Source organism: Dasypus novemcinctus, chromosome 3, assembly GCF_030445035.2.
Source record: "Dasypus novemcinctus isolate mDasNov1 chromosome 3, mDasNov1.1.hap2, whole genome shotgun sequence".
NCBI classification, from domain to species: Eukaryota; Metazoa; Chordata; class Mammalia; order Cingulata; family Dasypodidae; genus Dasypus; species Dasypus novemcinctus.
The window spans coordinates 142,499,457-142,518,748 of NC_080675.1; the positions used below are offsets into that span (position 1 = coordinate 142,499,457).

Consider the following 19,292-nt stretch of genomic DNA (forward strand, 5'->3'; position numbering starts at 1 on the left):
CTAGCAAAGCGAAGGCGTCGCGGGTGCGGCGGGCGCGCCCTCCCCCGGAGCCGCGCGAGGCCCTGCCGCTCTGCGCCCTGCAGCCGCTCTGCGCCCTGCCGCTCTGCGCCCTGCCGCCGCTCTGCGCCCTGCCGCCGCTCTGCGCCCTGCCGCCGCTCTGCGCCCTGCCGCCGCTCTGCGCCCTGCCGCCGCTCTGCGCCCTGCCGCTCTGCGCCCTGCAGCCGCTCTGCGCCCTGCCGCTCTGCGCCCTGCAGCCGCTCTGCGCCCTGCCGCTCTGCGCCCTGCCGCCGCTCTGCGCCCTGCCGCCGCTCTGCGCCCTGCCGCCGCTCTGCGCCCTGCAGCGGGGGCCGCTCGCGGGCTCGCCGAGGGCAGCCGGTGTGCAGGCGCGCTCGCACCCGAGGAGTTCTCACTTCTGTTTCCTAGCCTCCTGGGCACAAAAGTGCGAAGGCTGGGGGAGGGCGCCCGGGCAGATGCGGAGGACCCGGGGGCGCGGCCGCGCGGGCTGTGCGGGCCTGGACGCGGCCAGCACCCACCGCCTCAAGGGGCTGCTTCACAGGAAACTGCACGCTCTTGTTAAGAAAATAAGGACAAGTAGAATTAGGAGAAAGAGCCCCACTAATCCTACCGCTAGGTACCAACTGTTACCAATTTCGGTTACGTCCTTCCAGACGTTTTTCTTTGCACAAAAACATGTAAAGATGTTTACTGAACATGAAAGACATCATGCTGTTTTACTGTCTTCTAGGCAGCTTTTTCCAGTTACGTCAGGGAGTCTTTCCATATTATAAATATAGATTGTTAGATCTGTATCGTCACTTGCAGTGATTACGTAAGATTCTAGCAGTTTATATAACCAGCCCCTACTGTTGAATGTTTAGATTGTTTTGTTCTTCTGTTTGTTTGTTTCTTTTATTCTCTTGCTTGAACGTTTAGATTGTGGTCCCTTTGATTTTGATCTCATAAATCTGCCCCAGCTTGTGATCTTCACTTGAAAGTAACTTACAGTTGGCGAGGCTTGGTGGCCTGTGTTCAAACCTCAGCCACCTCACTTACTGGGTGATCCTCGACGAACTAACTTCTCTATGCCTCGGTTTCTTCATCTGTAAATTGGGAATAATTGTATTCTTTGCAGAGGTTTAAATGAACTGGTACCTGTAAAGTGTTTAGAATAGTGCCTGGTACATAATAAACACTCAATACAAGCTTAGCTCTTATTTACTATCTATTGAGCACCTACTGTGTGTCCTGAGGTAGACACTGTGGGAAGTATCATAGACTAAATAATTTGTGTACTCTTACCCTGAGGAAGCATGGCTCAATTCTGGCTGGGGTGGGAGGGGAAGCAATGCACCGTTATACTAACTTATGTGGTTTTCTCTGTGCCAGGTACTGTTCTGAGCCTGAGTAGCAAGGCTGGGATTGGTTCCAACCACCACACTGCCTTTCTGTACAGGTAAATTCCAATACGAAATACAAACCAAAATGGATCCTAATAAAGGGGAGACGAAGAACTGAAAATTCAGGGTACCCAGTGATGGCTTCTAGCTGGACTTGTCAGGGGAAGCTTTATGTTAAAATTCTTTCTATGAACACCTATTAAGCTTTGTATGTACTAGGCACAGCCCTAAGTGAATAAAGACGAAAACAAAAAACAACCCAAAACCTAGTGTAGGGCATATAGTCTGGTGGCGAGACAGCAAACAAAGTCAACAAGCAAATATCAAACGAAAGTTGGTGACACAGCTGTAAAGGAAATGCAAGCTGCCGTGGTGGATGTGATGGGGCTGCCACCTTAGACTGGTCAGGAAAGGTGCCTTTGAGGAGACGATTTGGGAACAGAACTGCAGGACAAAGAGAGGAGTTGCATGGAATGTTCTGGTAGCAAGAATGAGCAAAAGCCAGAGGTAGAAGGGGTCTTTAGTGAGTTCTAAATACTATCAGAAGGCCAGCGTGGCGGCACACCGGGAGCAAGGGGAAAGTAGCTAGAGATGAAGTTGCAGAGGTTGGCTCAGGCCTGTTTCTAAGAAATTTCTATCCTAAAAGAACTTGAAAGAGGCTGGGCAGCTTGGGAGGCAAGGATCAGATCTCCCACTTCCTGCACACCTCCTATGGACCAGGTTCCCTGCTGGGCTGTGGTACAGGGTCGTATCCCACCCTGCCAGCAACTCGTTTTACACATCAAGAGTCAGCGGCTCGGGTTAATTCCAAGTGCAAAGGGAAACCATCCAAGGGCTTTAAGCAAGGAGTTTGCACGATTGGATTGGCTTGGTAAACAAGATCCCTCAGCCGGCTCTGCGGAGAATGGGGCGGAGACCAGGCGGACCCATTAGGAGACTCCTGCAAGACCTGGGCAATGGAGCTTTGCCCAGAATGACGACAGCGGATGGAGAGAGAGCTGGCGGCTTCTGAATTCTATTTCCGAGGTGGAGCTGACAGGAAATGGGGATGGATTGGATAGGGGGTGGGGAGAAGAAAGAAACAGATGCATGCTCATTTTAAATGCTTTAAGCAATTGAGAAATGTTGGAATAAAATAAAGAAGAAACAATTAAAAATCCCCTGAAATCTTGCTGGCCAGAGAAAACTATTGACTTTTTGGGGGGAACTTCCTTCCTGACATCTTTCTATGTCCAAATATAATATATAAACACACTCCTGCGGCTGGAAAGAAGCACAGATCCACTCAAGCCAGTTTACATGACGGGACTTTGTTATGAGGAGTCAGGGGTATCTCCTGGAATCGCAGGCCACTCAGGCTTCACCGAGAACTAGAAGCAGCACAGAAAGCCCAGAACCCAGCTAACTCTCTTTTCCCTCCCGGACTCACCATCTCTCTTCTCGGCTTTTCCCTGCCTGCTGGCTCTAGTCTTTTCTACCTATGGGCTGACTGGCTTTGCTTTGGTGCGCACACACTTAACAGGGCTGCCCTGCCCGGTTTAGTGGCTCTCCTCAATTCAAGCATCAAACAAAGGTGAGCTGATGTCATTAAGCCACTTATTCAATTTTCTGGGAAATAGAGTTGGACCCAGTGCACAAGTGAGGAGGAGCTTCGTTCTTCAGAACATGAAGAAAGGCTGAGCTTGTACGCTTCGGATGGATTTATGCTTTATTAATATGTCTCAATAAAATTGAGTTGTTAAAAAAAGAACGGCTGAATTTGTGAGTAGAGCTGCAAGTAGGCAGATTCATTTGGTGGTGGGCAGGTGAAATAGTTCTCTGTGATCACTTTTTTTTTTTCTGATCACTTCTTTTATCTCAAGGAAATGAATGACTTTGTCAGCTGAGAAGCTGAGAGTGGAGTGGGGATGAGTGTGGGAGTTTTCCTAAAGCAAGAGAAGGTATGAAATAGTTATCTCTGAAAGGGAGATATGAATTTATGAGGATTAATTAATTAATCAATGCATCCCCACCATCATGTGAGAGGCTCTCATAAAATCGCCTGCTTCAGACAGATAGCTCCTATTGATTCTTGATTCTGTTCCCCTAGAGAGCTCTGACTAATACATATGGGAGCATGCAATCTTGAAATACAGTTTTACTTCTTCCTTTCCAATTTGGATGCCTTTATTTCTTTTTCTTACCTAGCTGTTCTAACTAGACTCTCCAGTACACTATTGAAAAACAGTGGTGAAAGCAGGCATCCTTGACTTGTTACTTATTTCGCAGGCAAAGCTTTCAGTTTTTTGCTACTGAGTATGACATCAGCTGTATGTTTTTCATAAATGCCCTTTATCATATTGAGGAAGTTTCCTTATCTTTTTAATTTTCTGACTGTTTTTATCATGAAGGAATGTTCGATTTTTTCAAACACCTTTTCTGCATCAATTGAGATGATCATGTGTTTTTCTTTTCCTGCGTTCTGTTAAGGTGATGTATCACATTGATTTTCTTTTGCTGAAGCACCATTATATTCCTGGGATAAATCCCACTTGGTCATGGGTATAATCCTTTTAATATGCTATTGTATTCAGTTAGCTAGTATTTTGTTCAGGTTTTTTTTTTTTTAAGATTTCTTTTTTATTTCTTTCTCTCCCTTTCCTCACCACCCCCCACCCGCAATTGTCTGCTCTCTATGTCCATTCACTGTGTGTTCTGTGTCCGCTTGTATTCTTGTCAGCAGCACCAGGAATCTGTGTCTCTTTTTGTTGTATCATCTTGCTGCGTCAGCTCTCTGTGTGTGCGGTGCCACCCCTGGGCAGGCTGCACTTTTCTTGTGCTGGGCAACTCTCCTTATGGGGTGCGCTCCTTGCGCGTGGGGCTCCCCTATGTGGGGGACACCCCTGCATGGCAGGGCACTGCACGTATCAGCACTGCAAATGGGCCAGCTACACACAGGACAGGAGGCCCTGGGTTTGAACACTGGACCTCCCATATGGTAGGTGGACACTCTACCCTTTGAGCCAAATCCGCTTCCCTGTTCAGGATTTTTGCATCTATGTTCAAGGCATATTAGTCTGTATTTTTCTTTTCTTGTGATGTCTTTATCTGGCTTTGGTATTAGAGTAATGCTGGCCTCATAGAATGAGTTGGGAAATGTTTCTCCCTCTTCAGTTTTTTGGCTTATGTTCAATTTTATTAGATGCTGACAAACAGTTTTCCAGTGAATCAGTTCTCACTTCTACTAACAGTTATTGAGACTTCTATTTGTTGTACATCTTTTTCAACCTTTTTATACTACCAGGTTGTTTGCTTTTTTCCATTTTAGTCAAATCTGGAGGTTGTGTAGAATATCTCATTGTGGTTTTAATTTGCATTTCCTTCATGACTAATGAAGGTGAGGACCTTTTTGTGTTTGTTGGCCATTTAGATATGCTTTATTGTGAAGCGCTTGTTCAGAGTTTTGCCCATTTTTCCATTGTCTTGCTGGTCATTCCATTATTTTGTCGGGTTCTTAATATTTTTTGGCTACAAGTACACATCCTCTGTCATTGCAAATACCTTCCACTCTGTGGTTACAGGCATTATTATTCTTAATATAGTCCAACCTATCATTTTGCCTACATAGTTAGCACATTTTTTGTCCTTTTAAAGAAATCTTTGCTTACTCCAAACTTGCGAAGATATTCTCTTATGTTTCCTTCTGATAACTCAATTGTTTTTCCTTTTGCATTTAAGTCTGGAAAATTTTTAAAGATCAGTTGGAATTTATTATTCATATATGATGTGAAAAGGTGGTCAAGATTCTTCTGTTCATATGGACGTCCAGTTACCCCAATACCATATGTTGAAAGATGTTCTGAGGAGTTACCTTTGTTTTAGATTAGGAGATGAAATACATATGGGTCTGCCTCTATTTTGTTCGTTTTTATGTCTGTGTTGGAATTGATTTTTTAAAAAATCATTCTATTTCTGTCCTGTATTAGCTTGAAAATTATACAATCTTTTATTATTTTATTAATGGTTATTCTAGTGATTAAAAACAAATCTATGCCTTATGAAAGTCTAATATTACTTGGTAGTTTTACCTTCTTCTCAGATAATGCAGGAAATTTAGAACACTTTCACTCTATCTGTCTTCTCAACTTTTTTCTTTTTTGACTGAAAACATACATTTCTCAATTAAATGTCCTGGATACATATAAAAACTTTTTATCTATCATGCATCATTTTTCCCAACTTATATATGATTTTTAAAAATGTATTTTAATTTTCTCTATATTTTAAACCTCACAAGATAGTATTACTAAGTTTGTCATTCAGTAGTCAATTAGATTTATCCTTATCTAGTTTATTCTGTTGCCCTTTATTCCTTCCTGCTCCTCTGTGCTTTCATCTGATGTCTTTTCCATTTGCCTTTAGTGTTTCCTTTGAATTGAATATGCTGGTGATGAATTTTCTTAGTTTTTATTTGTCTGAAAATGTTTTTTTTTTAAATTTAATTTTTAAAATAGATTTATTGTCTTCTCTTCTCATTTTCTCTTCTCTAGGATTCACTGGGATTCAATCCTGCAGACCTCTGATGGGAAGAAAGGTTCCCTGTCAATTGTGCCACCTTAGTTCTTGGTTTCTACTGTCCTTCACCTTGACTCTCCCTTTTTTTTTTTAAAATGTGTCATCATCTTTCTGCATGACTCACTTGCACAGGCACTGGCTCACCACATGGGCACTCGTGCGGGCATGCTTTCTCTTCTTTTTCACCAGGAGGCCCCAGGGATTGAACCCAGGTCCTCCCATATGGTAGGCGGAAGCTCTATTACTTGAGCCACATCTGCTTCCCTGAAAATGTTATTTCATCTTCAGTCTTGAATGGTGTTTGTGCTGGATAGGCTTTCAGTACTCTGGTGATATTATTTCATTATGGTTTGGATTTCATTATTTGATCGAGTCTTTATCGGTCATTCTAATTATTGCCCCTTTGGACAAAATCACTTTTTTTTTTCCTGTTCTAAGATTTTCTTTGTGTTTGAGTTTTTTATTTGCCTAGGTAGTTTCTTTTATAAATCCTGCTTAGGGAATTATAGGAATTCTTGCATCTTTGGCTTGATGTCTTTAATCAGTTTTTGAAAATTCTCAGCCACTCTCTCTTCCAATATTGCTTCTGTATCATTTCTTTCTCCTTGCTATCTGGAGCTTCAATTACACATATGTTAGGCTTTAATGTATTCCTTTTGTTTACCTCAGTATTTTTTTTCCTTTTGACTCTCCATGTTTCATTCTGTATATTTTCTTCAGATCTTTTTTTTTTTAAACTTTTTTTAAAAATTTCTCTCCCCTTCCCTCCCCCCTCCTGCCCCAGTTGTCTGTTCTCTGTATCTATTTGCTGCGTGTTCTTCTTTGTCCACTTCTCTTGTTGTCAGCGGCACAGGAATCTGTGTTTCTTTTTGTTGCATCATCTTGTTTTGTCAGCTCCCCGTGTGTGTGGCACCATTCGTGGGCGGGCCGCACTTTCTTTTGCGCTGGGTGGCTTTCCTTATGCGGCGCTCTCCTTGCACGTGGAGCTCCCCTACGCAGGGACACCCCTGCGTGGCACAGCACTCCTTGTGTGCATCATCACTGTGTGTGGGCCAGCTCCACACGGGTCCAGGAGGCCCGGGGTTTGAACCGTGGACCTCCTGTGTGGTAGACAGAAGCCCTAACCACTGGGCCAAGTCCGCTTCCCAGATCTATTTTTTAATACACTAATTTTCTCCTTAGCTTTTTCTAATATGCTGTTAGTTCTACACATTGAGTTCTTAATTTTATTTAAAAATATTTTTTAAATTTATCCCCTCCCCCCTGGTTGTCTGCTCTCTGTATCCTTTCACTGTGTGTTCTTCTGTGACTGCTTCCATCCTTATCAGTGGCACCGGGAATCTGTGTTTCTTTTTGTTGCGCTATCTTGTTGTGTCAGCTCTGCATGTGTGCGGCACCATTTCTGGGCAGGCTGCACTTTCTTTCACGCTGGGTGACTCTTCTTACGGGGCGCACTCCTTGCACATGGGGCTCCCGTACATGGGGACACCCCTGTGTGGCACGGCACTCCTTGCGCGCATCAGCACTGCTCATGGGCCAGCTCCACACAGGTCAAGGAGGCCTGGGGTTTGAACCATGGACCTCCTGTGTGGTAGGCAGATGCCCTATCCATTGGGCCAAGTCCGCTTCCCATTAATTGTTGATTATGGTATTTTTCATATGTAGAATTTCTGTTTGGTTATTTTAAGTGGTCCTGCTGTTGAAGTTCTCAATGTTTTTATCTTTTGAAATACATTAAGCATAGTTCTTTTTTTCTTTCTTTCAGGTACCAGGGCTGGGGAGATTGAACCTGGGACCTCATATATGGGAAGCTGGTGTTCAACCACTGAGTCACATTGGCTCCCCTGAGTTGGTTTTCCTGCTTGTTTTCTTGTAGGTGTTTGTTTGTTTGTCTGTTTTTAGGAAGCAGTAGGAACTGAACCCTGGACCTCCCATGAGGGAAGCAGGTGCTCAACCACTAGAGTCACATCTGCTCCCAAGCATATGTTATTTTAAAATTTATGCCTGATAAATCCATTACTTGAAGACCCTGAGGGTCTGTTATATTTTTTATTGTTTCTCTTGGTTTTTATTCATGTAGTCTTGTCTGCCTGGCTACTTATGATATAAAAGATATTCCATTTTATAAATTTCAAATCTAATATGAGGTCCACAATGACATTGTATTCTTTCAGAGAGGATTTAGGCTTGTTTCTGGTAGGCAGCTAGGAACACTAGTCTGAGATTAACTTACTGGAGATTATTAGAACATGAACTTCAGTCATTTTGAAAACTAGTCTACTTCTGGCTCAACCTAATTCAAAGGGTGTACCCTTTAAGGACCCCACCCCCAAAGCATGGGGACAGTTAATCAGGCCATTGGTTTTAGACTCCAGTTTTTTACTCCTATCCCCAAAAGGCTGTTAACTACTCTGCTCGGTTTCTCAGTCTCTCACCTGCCTCTTCTAGACCCATCAGCTTTCCTACTGGGGAAAGGCAACATTAAATAGTGAGTTTTCTTAGTTGGGTTTCCTTCTTCTCCTGAATTTGGCTCCTAAAATTGTTCATTGCCTTGCTCTTCAGTTCTCTGATCAGGTGTTTTTTATACTCTGTCTAGATTTTCTAATTGTCCTTAATGGGAAGTTTGGTCTGAATTACTTATTCTATCCTTAGCAGGGAAACATAAATCCCTCTTCTTGCAGTTTTTAATATGTGGTGTTTTCTTTCATATCTAAATATTCTGCATTACAGTTCTGTTTCTCTTTTTGGCACTTAAGAGATTGCTTTCTAATTTTTGCTTCTTTTTTTTATTATTCATTGTCAGCTTTGGTGCAGTAAGTCAGAGAATATTGCTGATTCTATCTCCACTTTTGTATTTTATTTGAGATATTCTTTATGATCTATAGTACTATCAAATTTTGTAAATGTCTTATGAGAGCTTGAGAATAAGATACAATGTCTATATTCAGGATACATACACATATATTCTATCTATATACCTGTTAGCTAGCTATCATCTGTCATCAATCTTATTAAATATATTATTCAAAACCTGAGAATCATTATTTATTTTTTGTCTACCTGATTTGTGAAGGTCTGAGAGGGATGAGTTAAAACAGTCTATTGCAATTTTATTTCTGTTTTTATTATAGTATTTTATTTTGTAAATTAGTTCCTTTAATTTTTATAGTTTTACTTTCTGTATTTCAATGCTATTGTTTATTAGGATACTTATTAGCTTGCATTTACCCTGTTATTATTTTTATTATTTTTAAAGATTTATTTTTATTTATTTGTTCCCTCCCTTCATTGTTTACGCTGTCTGCTCTCTGTGTCCATCCTCTGTGTGCTTTCTCTTCTCTTTAGGAGGCACCAGGAACCAACCCAGGGACTCCTATGTGGGAGAGACGTGCTCAATCACTTGAGCCACTTCTGCTCCCTGCTTTGTTGTGTCTTTCATTGTGTTTCCTTTTTGTGTCTCCTTGTTGGGTCATATTGTTGCATCAGCTCACCATGCCAGTTCATCACACCAGTTCACTGTCTTGCTTGTCTTCTCCACAAGGCACTGGGAACCAAACCTGGGACCTCCCATGTGGTAGGCAGGGGCTCAATGGCTTGAGCCACATCTACTTCCCACCCTGTTATTATTAACACAACTTTTGCCTCATTTTTTATTTGCATTTTTCTGCAATATGCTTACTCCATTAATTTCAAGCTTTCTGGCTTCTTTTGTTTTAGGTATATCGCTTGTTGATAACATATTTTCTTTTAACAATAAGTATGTATCAGTTTCACTTATGCCTATATAACAGATAGCTTTTGTCTACTTTTGTCATATTTTGTGTTCTCTGCTTTTATGCTTCTGTGTTTTTATTTAATGGCTCTGGCAATTTGGAAGCTATTTAGACTGCTTTAAGATTAGACCCACCAGATCTATGGATGGTGTGACACTTAATTTCAAGAGTCAACTTGGTTAGATTTTGGTATTCAGTTGTTTGGTCAAACAAACACTGGCCTAATTGTAGGTTATTATGTGGATTGAATTAAATCATTACTCAATCTTAGAAGCCATTGATTCTATGGCTGGTTGTAGTTATAATCAACAAGGCAGTTAGCCTTCAGCAACTGAGAGGAGTCTTCTTATCCAATCAGCTGGAGGCCTTAAAGTGAGACCTAATGATTTCCGTGGTCAGAAAGAATATTTCTATCTCTATTTCAGCCAGCCAGCTTCTCCTGCCCTGTGGAATTTGGACTTGCCAATCCCCGTGGTCACACAGGCCAATTCCTATAATAAATCTCTCTGTATTATAGATATGTAATATGTATAGAATAAGTCTGTTTCTCTGGAGAACCCTGAACAATACAGATGATAATGCCCCCCCCCCCCCTGCTGTTGCTAGTTCTCGGATGTAGCACTGTCCCTTTGGCTTCTCTCAACCCTTACATCTTGTCAACAGTCCCTTCCTCACGCTCTCTTGGATTATCCAGTTTGAAGATGCTTTCTGTTTCCTGTCGAGACTACACATGATACAGCCTCAGTCTCCTCTTCTCCCCATGGGCCCCTTGACTCCCTCCCTCTCTCTCTCTCTCTCTCTCTCTGCCTCGCTCCCACCCCTCTCCCTTCCCTTTCCTCTTCTCCCCTTTGGAGCTAGGAGGCAGGCAAGTCTGGAGGTTAGCATATCGCACCTCATCTGGTCGTGGCTGCCCTTGTCCCTGGGTGGTCAAGAACAGAGCATTCCTTCTTTCTGTGCTGCTCAGCCTTCTGGCTGATTTTCAGAATGTGCAGCCCATCCCCCAGCTTCTCAGAAGCCCCACCCTTGCCTGCTGCCTGACAGAGCTCACAATTCTGTCCAGTGTTTTCTTTACAGAAACCACTTTTATCTCCTAGTCTGACATCTGGGAGGGTGGGGGACACCAAATCTGTTATATCAGAGTCTAGATGAAGCATTAGCTAGTTCAGGCCAAGATACTGTGAGTTGCATTTTTATTGGTTTCCCAATGCCCGTGTGCAGATTTTATTGTGCTAGGAGTTGAAAATGTAACAAACAAGGAGAAAAAAATTTTAGTGACTCTGGCTGAAGACTCCACCCTAACAAAACCCTTAACAGACCCTTGTAAGTCCTGTTGCTGGGGAGTATTTGTCCAATGGACCTGGAACAGTTTAAAAAAAGAGGAGTAGGGGGGTGGGTTAGCATTAAAGAAACACAAAGATTTTTCATCTGGCTCTTGGGGAGACCAGAGCCACAGAGGGAACAAGAAAAGAAAAAAGGGATTGAGCGTTTTTGCAAACAAATGATAAAACTGCCTTTTAAAGAAGGTGGGGGGGAGGGGGAGACCCCTTGTCCAAACAAGACTTTTGCCAGGGTAGGAAATCATTTCTGCAATTGTTTACAATGCTCAGGCGGCCAGTCCAAAGTCAACACGGCCTGGGAGCGTTGCCTTGGCGCCTCCTGCTCTCTGCCAGCCGCCTGCCATCTCAGATTCAGCTATTTCTGGGACTAGGTTCCCTCCCTTGAAAAACAAACTGTGGCCCTCAGTGTCATACCCAATAACCCCACTCCCCGTTTTTGCAGCCTTAATTATGTTTTCTAGAACAGTTGCCCAACTAGGGACCTGGACTCAAACTGTTGGTTTTGGGAAAGCCAGTTCATGGAGGAGGGGGCTTTCCCTTGCGAGGGGCCACAGTGGAAATTTCCATTGCCTACCAAGATGGCTTCACCTGTGGCCAAAGAAACCTGTTCTGTCTCAGAGAGGAGACTGGGGCTAATCGACACTCTGAAATGTAAGCCCCTCCCAACAGTTTGCTCCACAAACCCAGAGCAAAGTTTGCTTTTACTAAAAAGCACCATGATTATCGGCAGCAACGCTTTACAAGTGGCTATGGCACGAGTATAAGAAAGACAATTGCTTCTGCTACCTCTTTTGTTCTCAGCAACCCACCATGAGAAAGACATTTTAACCCCGTCTCTTTCATCAATCCATCTATTTATTTCCTTATTTTGAGTTTAATGATACAGCCACAGGGTTTGAAAGTTTGCAAGCACAATGAAAACAAAGTCTCCCTTCCCCTCTGTCCTCCACCCACCCAGGCTCTACCTGTCCATAGTAACCACTGTTTATTTTTTGTATATCTTTCCAGAGATGCTTTGTGTATCTATAATAAGCAAGTCGGGGGGATACAAAGAGAGAGTAATGCACTGAGACAGAAGAGTGCTAGTCCTAGCCATGCCTCTGCTGGGTGACATTGTGCATGCCACTTTCCCTCTCTAGACCGCCCTTGTGTCCTTTGTGAATATATAATAATAACAGTAAGAGTAATAATAGTAACAGTTAACATTCACTGGACTTAAATGAGCCTTCCTGTCCAAAGTGCTTTCACACGTACAAGCTGAATTAAGTTCACTACATTCTTATGTAAGGAGGCATTATTAGCCCCATTTGTTGAAACTGAGGCACAAGGAAATTAAAATACCTTGCTTTGGTATTTGGTCATAGCTAGTTAGAGGGAAAGACTAGATTATGAAGCTGGGCAGTCTAACAGTAGAGTCCATAGCTGCTTAAACCCCTGTGATATTATGTTGCCACTCTCTGGTGAGACTGATAATACTGACTGAGGACTTGGGGCAGGCTGGTCCTGGAGGAGGTCGCTCCCAGTTCTGGTCTGTATGGGGCTCTGTCAGTTCTTGCAGGACCCTGGCCAGGCAGCTCTGACTGAGCCCCATTTAGACCAGGTGATGGACAGCTGGCAAAGAGCAGGACACAGGGCGAGGCTCAGGTAGGAGCTCTGCTGTCAGCCCCGTGCCTCCCTCTCTGTCCCTCTGGGGGTATCAGGACAACTCCTTAAAAGCTATAATTTCTTGTTTTATTATATCAGAATGTACATAAGTTTAAAAAGTCAAGAAGTATCCACATCACAGCTATTAGAGCTAATAAATTAATTTAGCAAAGTGGTGGGGTATAAGATTAACAGATAAAAACCAGTAGTGTTTCTATACACTAGTAATGTACAATCTGGAGAGGAAATCAATTTAAAACTTCCTTTCACAATGACAACTAAAAGAATCAAATCTTTAAGAATAAATTTAACCAAGGATGTAAAGGACTTGTTCATGGAAAGCTACAAAACTTGCTTAAAAAAAAAAGAACAAAGAAGACTTAAATAAATGAAAGGACATTCTTTGTTCATGGACTGGAAGACTCAATATTGTTGACATGCCATTTCTACCCAAAGCAATTTACAGATTCAGTGCAATTGCAATAAAAATTCCAGCACTCTTCTGAAGCAGGCTAGTGAGATAGGGAATTAATAGACGTATCTGGAACCTGGCGGAGAGTCCACATGGACAGCAGTAACCCCCCAGATGGCTGCTGGAGGACCCCCACCCCCAGGATTCTGCTATCCAGAACAAAGACTTCTTCTGGAAGCCAGGAAAAGCCCAGGATATTCCCTAAGGACTTTATCATTGGGTTCTCACTGGAGGATTGATAGGTGGGGTGATTGATCAAAACAGCAAACAGCTGGAACCCCTCCCCTGCCCTTACCAAAGGGGTGGATTAATAGTTTATAAAGCAGACCGCGAGGCCTGAGAGCTCTCACCCTGCTCTCTTGCCTCTGACCCGTTCTGTCCTCTGTGCGCTGCTCTCGCCATTTTTCCTCTGCCGCGTGGCCATGCAAGTAAACCTGGGGATTTATAACCTATAATGGGGACTTGTAGCTTGTAAATCAGCCCTCTTTATCCCTTTTCACCCCCTTCCTCTCTACCTGTGACCCCTGATTTGTTATTTTCTCCCGTTTCTCTTCCCTCCCTACCTGAATAAACTACTGGCCTAACTCAACTGGTGTGCTCTTGAAATTCATTTCTGCAGCATAGTCAAGAACCTGAATAAAATCCGGTAACACTTCTTTGCAGAAATGGAAAAACTAAGCATCAAATGAATATGGAAGGGTAAGGGACCCCAAAAGACTAAAACCATCTTGAAAAAGAGGAACAAAATTGGAGATCTCACACTTCTGAATTTCAAAACTGATTACAAATCTAGAAACCAAAACAGCATGGTACTAGCACAGTGATAGACATATGGATGAATGGAATAGAATTGGGAGTTCAGAGATAAACCCTCACATTTATAGCCAATTTAACAAATGGTTTTGGGAAAACTGGATAGCTGTATGCAAAGGAATGAAGGTGGACTCCCACCTCACACCATATGCAAAAATTAACTCACAATGGATCAAGACCTAAATATAAGCAAAGATATAACTCACAATGGATTAAGACCTAAATAAATGTAAGAAAACATAGGGAAAGATCTTCAGGACCTTGTGTCAGGCAATGGTTTTTTTTTTTTAACTTTACACCAAAAGCATGAACAACCATAACAAAAACAGATTAATGGGGCTTCATCAAAATTAAAAACTTTTGTGCATCACAGGACTTTATCATGAAAGTAAAAGGTCAACTTATACAATGGTAGAAAATATTTGGAAGCATATCTGATAAGGGTTTAATATTCAGAAAATATAAAGAAATCCTATAACTTAACAACGAAGAGAAAAAAATCCAATTTTTAGAAAAGGGCAAATACAAGTGGCAAATAGACACATGAAAAGATGCTCGGGAAGCGGACTTGGCTCAATGGATAGGGCGTCTGCCTACCACATGGGAGGTCCGTGGTTCCAGGACCTCCTTGACCAATGTGGAGCTGGCCCACACGCAGTGCTGATGCGCACAAGGAGTGCTGTGCCATGCAGGGGTGTCCCCCGCATAGAGGAGCCCCACGTGTAAGGAGTGCCCAGTGCAAAAGAATGTCCAGCCTGCCCAGGAGTGGTGCTGCACACACAGAGAGCTGACGCAGCAAAATGATGCAACAAAAAGAGGCACAGATTCCCAGTCAGCGGACACAGAAGAACACACAGCAAATGGACACAGAGAGCAAAAAACTGGGGGTGGGGGGTGGGGGGAAGGGGAGAGAAATTAAAAAAATAAATCTTTAAAAAAAGAAAAAAGAAAAGATGCTTAACATCATTAGCCATTAGGGAAATGCTAATCAAAACCACAATGAAATACCATTTCACACTCACTAGAATGACTGCTTTAAAAAAATACAATAACAAGTTTTGGAGAGGGTGCAGAAAAATAGGAACCCTCGGGCATTGTTGGTGGGAATGTAAAATAGTGCAGCCACTATGGAAGACAGTTTGGCAGTTCTTCAGAAATCTAAGTATATACTACCATGTGACCTGGCAATCCCACTTCTAGGTATATACCCAAAAGAATTGAAAACAGGGACTTGAACAGATATTTTTCAAGCTAATGTTCATAGAAGCATTATTCACAATTGCTGAAAGATGGAAGCAACCCAAGTGTCCTGGAACAAGTGACTAGATAAACAAAATATGGTAAATGCATACAACAGAATATTTTTCAGCTATAAAAAGAAGTTCTGAGACATACAACAATATGGGTGAACCTTGAAGACATCATATTTTGTGAAATAAGCCAGACACAAAAGGACAAATATTGTATGATCTCACTTATATGAAATATTAGAATAAGCAAATTCATAGAGTCAGAAACTGGAATACAGGTTACTAGGGACTGGGATAGGGGTAGCAAATGGGGTATTAATACTTAATTTGTGCATAGCTTCTGTTAGGGGTGATGCAAAAATTTGGTAATGGGTGGTAGTGATGTCAGCACAATCTTGTGGATGTAATTAACACCACTGAATTGTATATTTAAAAATATTTAAAATGGAAAATTTTAGGTTGTGTATATGTATCCAGAATAAAAATTTAAAAAAAAATCATAGAGCTGTACAATATAAATAGTGAACCCTAATATAAACTATGGACTATATATACTTATTAGTGTAATAATAGTAATTATAATAAAATTGTTTCATCAATTATAATAAAGGTATCACAGGAATGCAAAGTGTTAATAATAGGGAAAACTGTGTGTGGGGAGGGGTATATGGGAATTCTATTTTCTGCATGAGCTTTCTGTAAACCTGGCAACTTCTCTAATTCAAATAAATGAATTATATATATATATCGAGCAATATTCAGAGGCTTGTAACAAAAGATAGTGCCCAAAAGCAACCACTTTCAACCCTTTTAGCTGCTGCCTTTCATATTTACCTCCATTATTCAAAATCAGGGGTCTGCAAGTTTTTCTGCAAAGGACCATAGAGTAATAATTTCAGCTCTCTAGGCCTTATTCTCTCTCTTGCAACTACTCAACTCTGCCTTTGTAGTTAGAAAGCAGCCATAGGTATTACATAAACAAATGGGTATGACTGTGTTCCAATAAAATTTTATTTAAAAAAAAAAGAGGCAGATTTGCCCTGTGGAATGTAGTTTGTCCATAGCTGTTCTAAATAATTGCTTGAACTTCTATTTAGCTTGTAATTTTAGACATTGGCCATTAATTTTCTATTATGGCAGATAGGAATTTACCTTTCTTAAACTGCTCCCCTCTCTGTAGTTGCCTACCCTTCCTGAGTCATCCTAATAGAGTTATATTGTAATTATCAGTTGAATCAGTATTTAATGTTTACATTACTATGACCAGGTAATCACTGTTCGTGCTGAATCAAGAATACCATGGGACATTTCCTGTCTCAAGCAGCTTTTGTTCTTTCCTGGAGTTGATAGTTATCTCACTCTTTTTTCCATTTGTACAATATCTTTGACCTTCAGACAACTGTCTACATAGTGAAACAGAGTCTATCAGTGTCATTATTTTCTTGGAGTCCCTCCTAGCATCCTCCAATCTTTTGCTGAAATGTGGACTGCCCATTCCCCAGCCTAGGTACAACTCCTATCCTATGTCTTCTGCTCTCCATTGTCTTAGAAATCCCCTTGATCTCTTTTCTGTGTTGGATCCTTTTTTCCTGGATCCCATGTCTTCCTCTCTGATTTACTCATTTTGCTGGACCACATCCTCCAGTAGCTTCCTGAGAAAGGGTACATGAGAGGTAAAACTTTGAGATTTGGTATATCTGAAAATGTCTTTAATCCACCACCACTCTTGAGGGATAGTTTTGCTAGGTGTAGAATTCTAGGTTGGAAATCTTTTTTTTTATCAGCATTTTGAAGCATATAGGTTGTTGTTAGAAGTCTGATACCTTTTTGGTTCGTAATTCTTTATATGCAATATGTTTTTTCTTCTCTAGAAGTTTTTATGATCTTCTCTTGATGTGTAATGTCCTGAAGCGTTAACACGATGTGCTTGGCAAGGCCTGATGTCTGGCCATTGTGCCAGGCACTCAGTCAACCCTTTCCTTTGGGCCTTCATATCCTTCAGTGCTGAGAAGTTTTGGGGTAATATTTCTTTCATAATTCCTGCCCCCCCCCATGTCTTGTCTGTTCTTTCTTTCTGAAATTCCTATTCATTGGCTTTTAGACCTCTTGGATTGATGCCTTCATTAAAAAAAAATCTTTCAGATTTCCCATCTCTTCCCTTTTTATCTAGTTTTGGAGGAATTTCTCAGACCATATTGTCCAACCCTTCTATTTAAATTTTCATTCTAGCGACCATGTTTTTGACTTCCCAAAGCTCTGTCTTGCTCACTGCTCATTTTTATAGCATTTTATTTTTTCTATATGTCCGCAGTGTCTTCCCTTATTTTTCTGAGGATATTACATGTACAGTTTGGGATTATTTTATTTTTAAGTTTTATTCTGCTCCCTGCATTGTTCTTTTATCCTCCAAATTCCTATTTTCTGCTTGTTTTGGTCTCCATCTTTATTATTGGGGACTTCCCTCGACTTCTGGGTAATCTTTTATTGTCCCTTCTTATTTAAATAATGAGGCACTAAATGACTGTATGGAAGTTCTGTTTTCATGGACAGGGTTGTTACCTGGTGGGCCTGACTAAAGGAGTTGTTTGCAGGGAACCCCTAAGTGTCAGTATCAGCTAAGGTTCCTGTTTTTAGCTTCATGTTTCTGCATTACCATTACCTGATTCCTACTGGCCCTGAGCCTTTCTGGGTTTCTGTGGGGTAAACTGGCTTTTTTCTTCATATGTATAATCTCTTAAGAGTCAGTGTCTCATATTCTGCTAAGATGGACTGGGTCCCTCCATCAGCTTTTCATCCTTTCAAAACATGTCAAGGGTTGATTGTAAAGTTTTGGTAATGGATGGTGGTGATGGTAGCAACAAAACTATGTGAATCTAATTAACAGCACTGAATTATATATGTGAATGTGGTTAAAAGGATGAATTTTAGCTTGTATATATGTTACTAGAATAAAAATTTAAGAACATAGTACTGTACAACACAATGAACCCTACTGTAAATGATGGACTATAGCTAATAGTACAATTATAAAAATGTTCTTTCATTAATTGTAACAAATGTACCACACTAATGCAAGGTGTTAATAATAGGGTTGTGAAGCAGATGTGGCTCAGATGACTGGGCTACCACCTACCACATGGGACGTTGCTGGTTTGGATTCTGGTGCCTCCAAAAGAAGATGGCAAGCTGGCACAATGGGCAGGCACAGCAAGCTGACACAACAAGAGACACAAGAAGAAAAAACATAATGAGAAACACAACAAATGCAGGAAGCAGAGGTTCCTGGTACCTCTTACAGAAGACGGCGATATGATGCAATAGGCAAGTGTGTGGAGCTGATTTAACAAGATAACACAACAAGGTGACACAAGGAGAGATGTGGGGAGGGAAAATAGAATGAAAGACACAACAAAGCAGGGAGCAGAGGTAGCTCAAGTGATTAGGCGTTTCCTTCCCACATCAGAGGCCCCAGGTTTGGCTCTTGGTGCCTCCTAAAGAAACAAGGAAGATGAACAGACACAGCAAGTAAAGAACAACAAGGGGGTGGGGAGAAATAAATAAATAAAATAAATCTTTTTAGCAAAAAAAAATAGGATGGCATATGGGATCTCTATTTGATACATAAATTGTTTTGTAAACCCACAAATTCTTTAAAAAAATAACTCTTGAGAGAATTTTTAAAAATCACTAGCCAATATTCACATTATTAAGTTTCAGGTTTAAAAAAAAAACTCCTGTTACAGTATGAATAATGTTACTTTAGACAGTAACTTCTTCAGGTACCGTAAAACGTTTGCAATAAATATCTGTAATGGTTACATTAAAAACCATGACTTGTTTGTGTAAAAAAAACAAAACCATGAGGGAGTGGATGTAACTCAAGTGGTTGAGTGCCCACTTCTCAGGTATGAGGTCCTGGTTCAATCCCTGGTACCTCCTAAAAACAAAACAAAACATGTTGAATAACTCTTCGCCCCCATCATTTCCATTTTTCTCTTTGTCCTGGTAGGATATAAGTTTGTTCTTATTGTAGTGCCCCTAGCCGGTCTCTT

At 41.4% G+C, this 19,292-nt stretch overlaps 1 long non-coding RNA gene across 2 annotated transcripts; it reads left to right on the forward strand.

The window, feature by feature from the left end:
* Positions 1 to 246: 246 nt before the first annotated feature.
* On the forward strand, positions 247 to 19,014 carry LOC105745456 (uncharacterized). 2 transcript variants are annotated; one of them, XR_009185132.2, is made up of 4 exons: positions 247 to 631; positions 1,387 to 1,453; positions 7,717 to 7,823; positions 18,330 to 19,014. It is a non-coding gene; the product is annotated as an uncharacterized lncRNA (long non-coding RNA). The 2 variants fall into 2 exon arrangements; XR_009185131.2 differs by lacking the exon at positions 18,330 to 19,014 and having other exon boundaries at positions 7,717 to 7,999.
* The last annotated feature ends 278 nt before the right edge of the window (positions 19,015 to 19,292 follow it).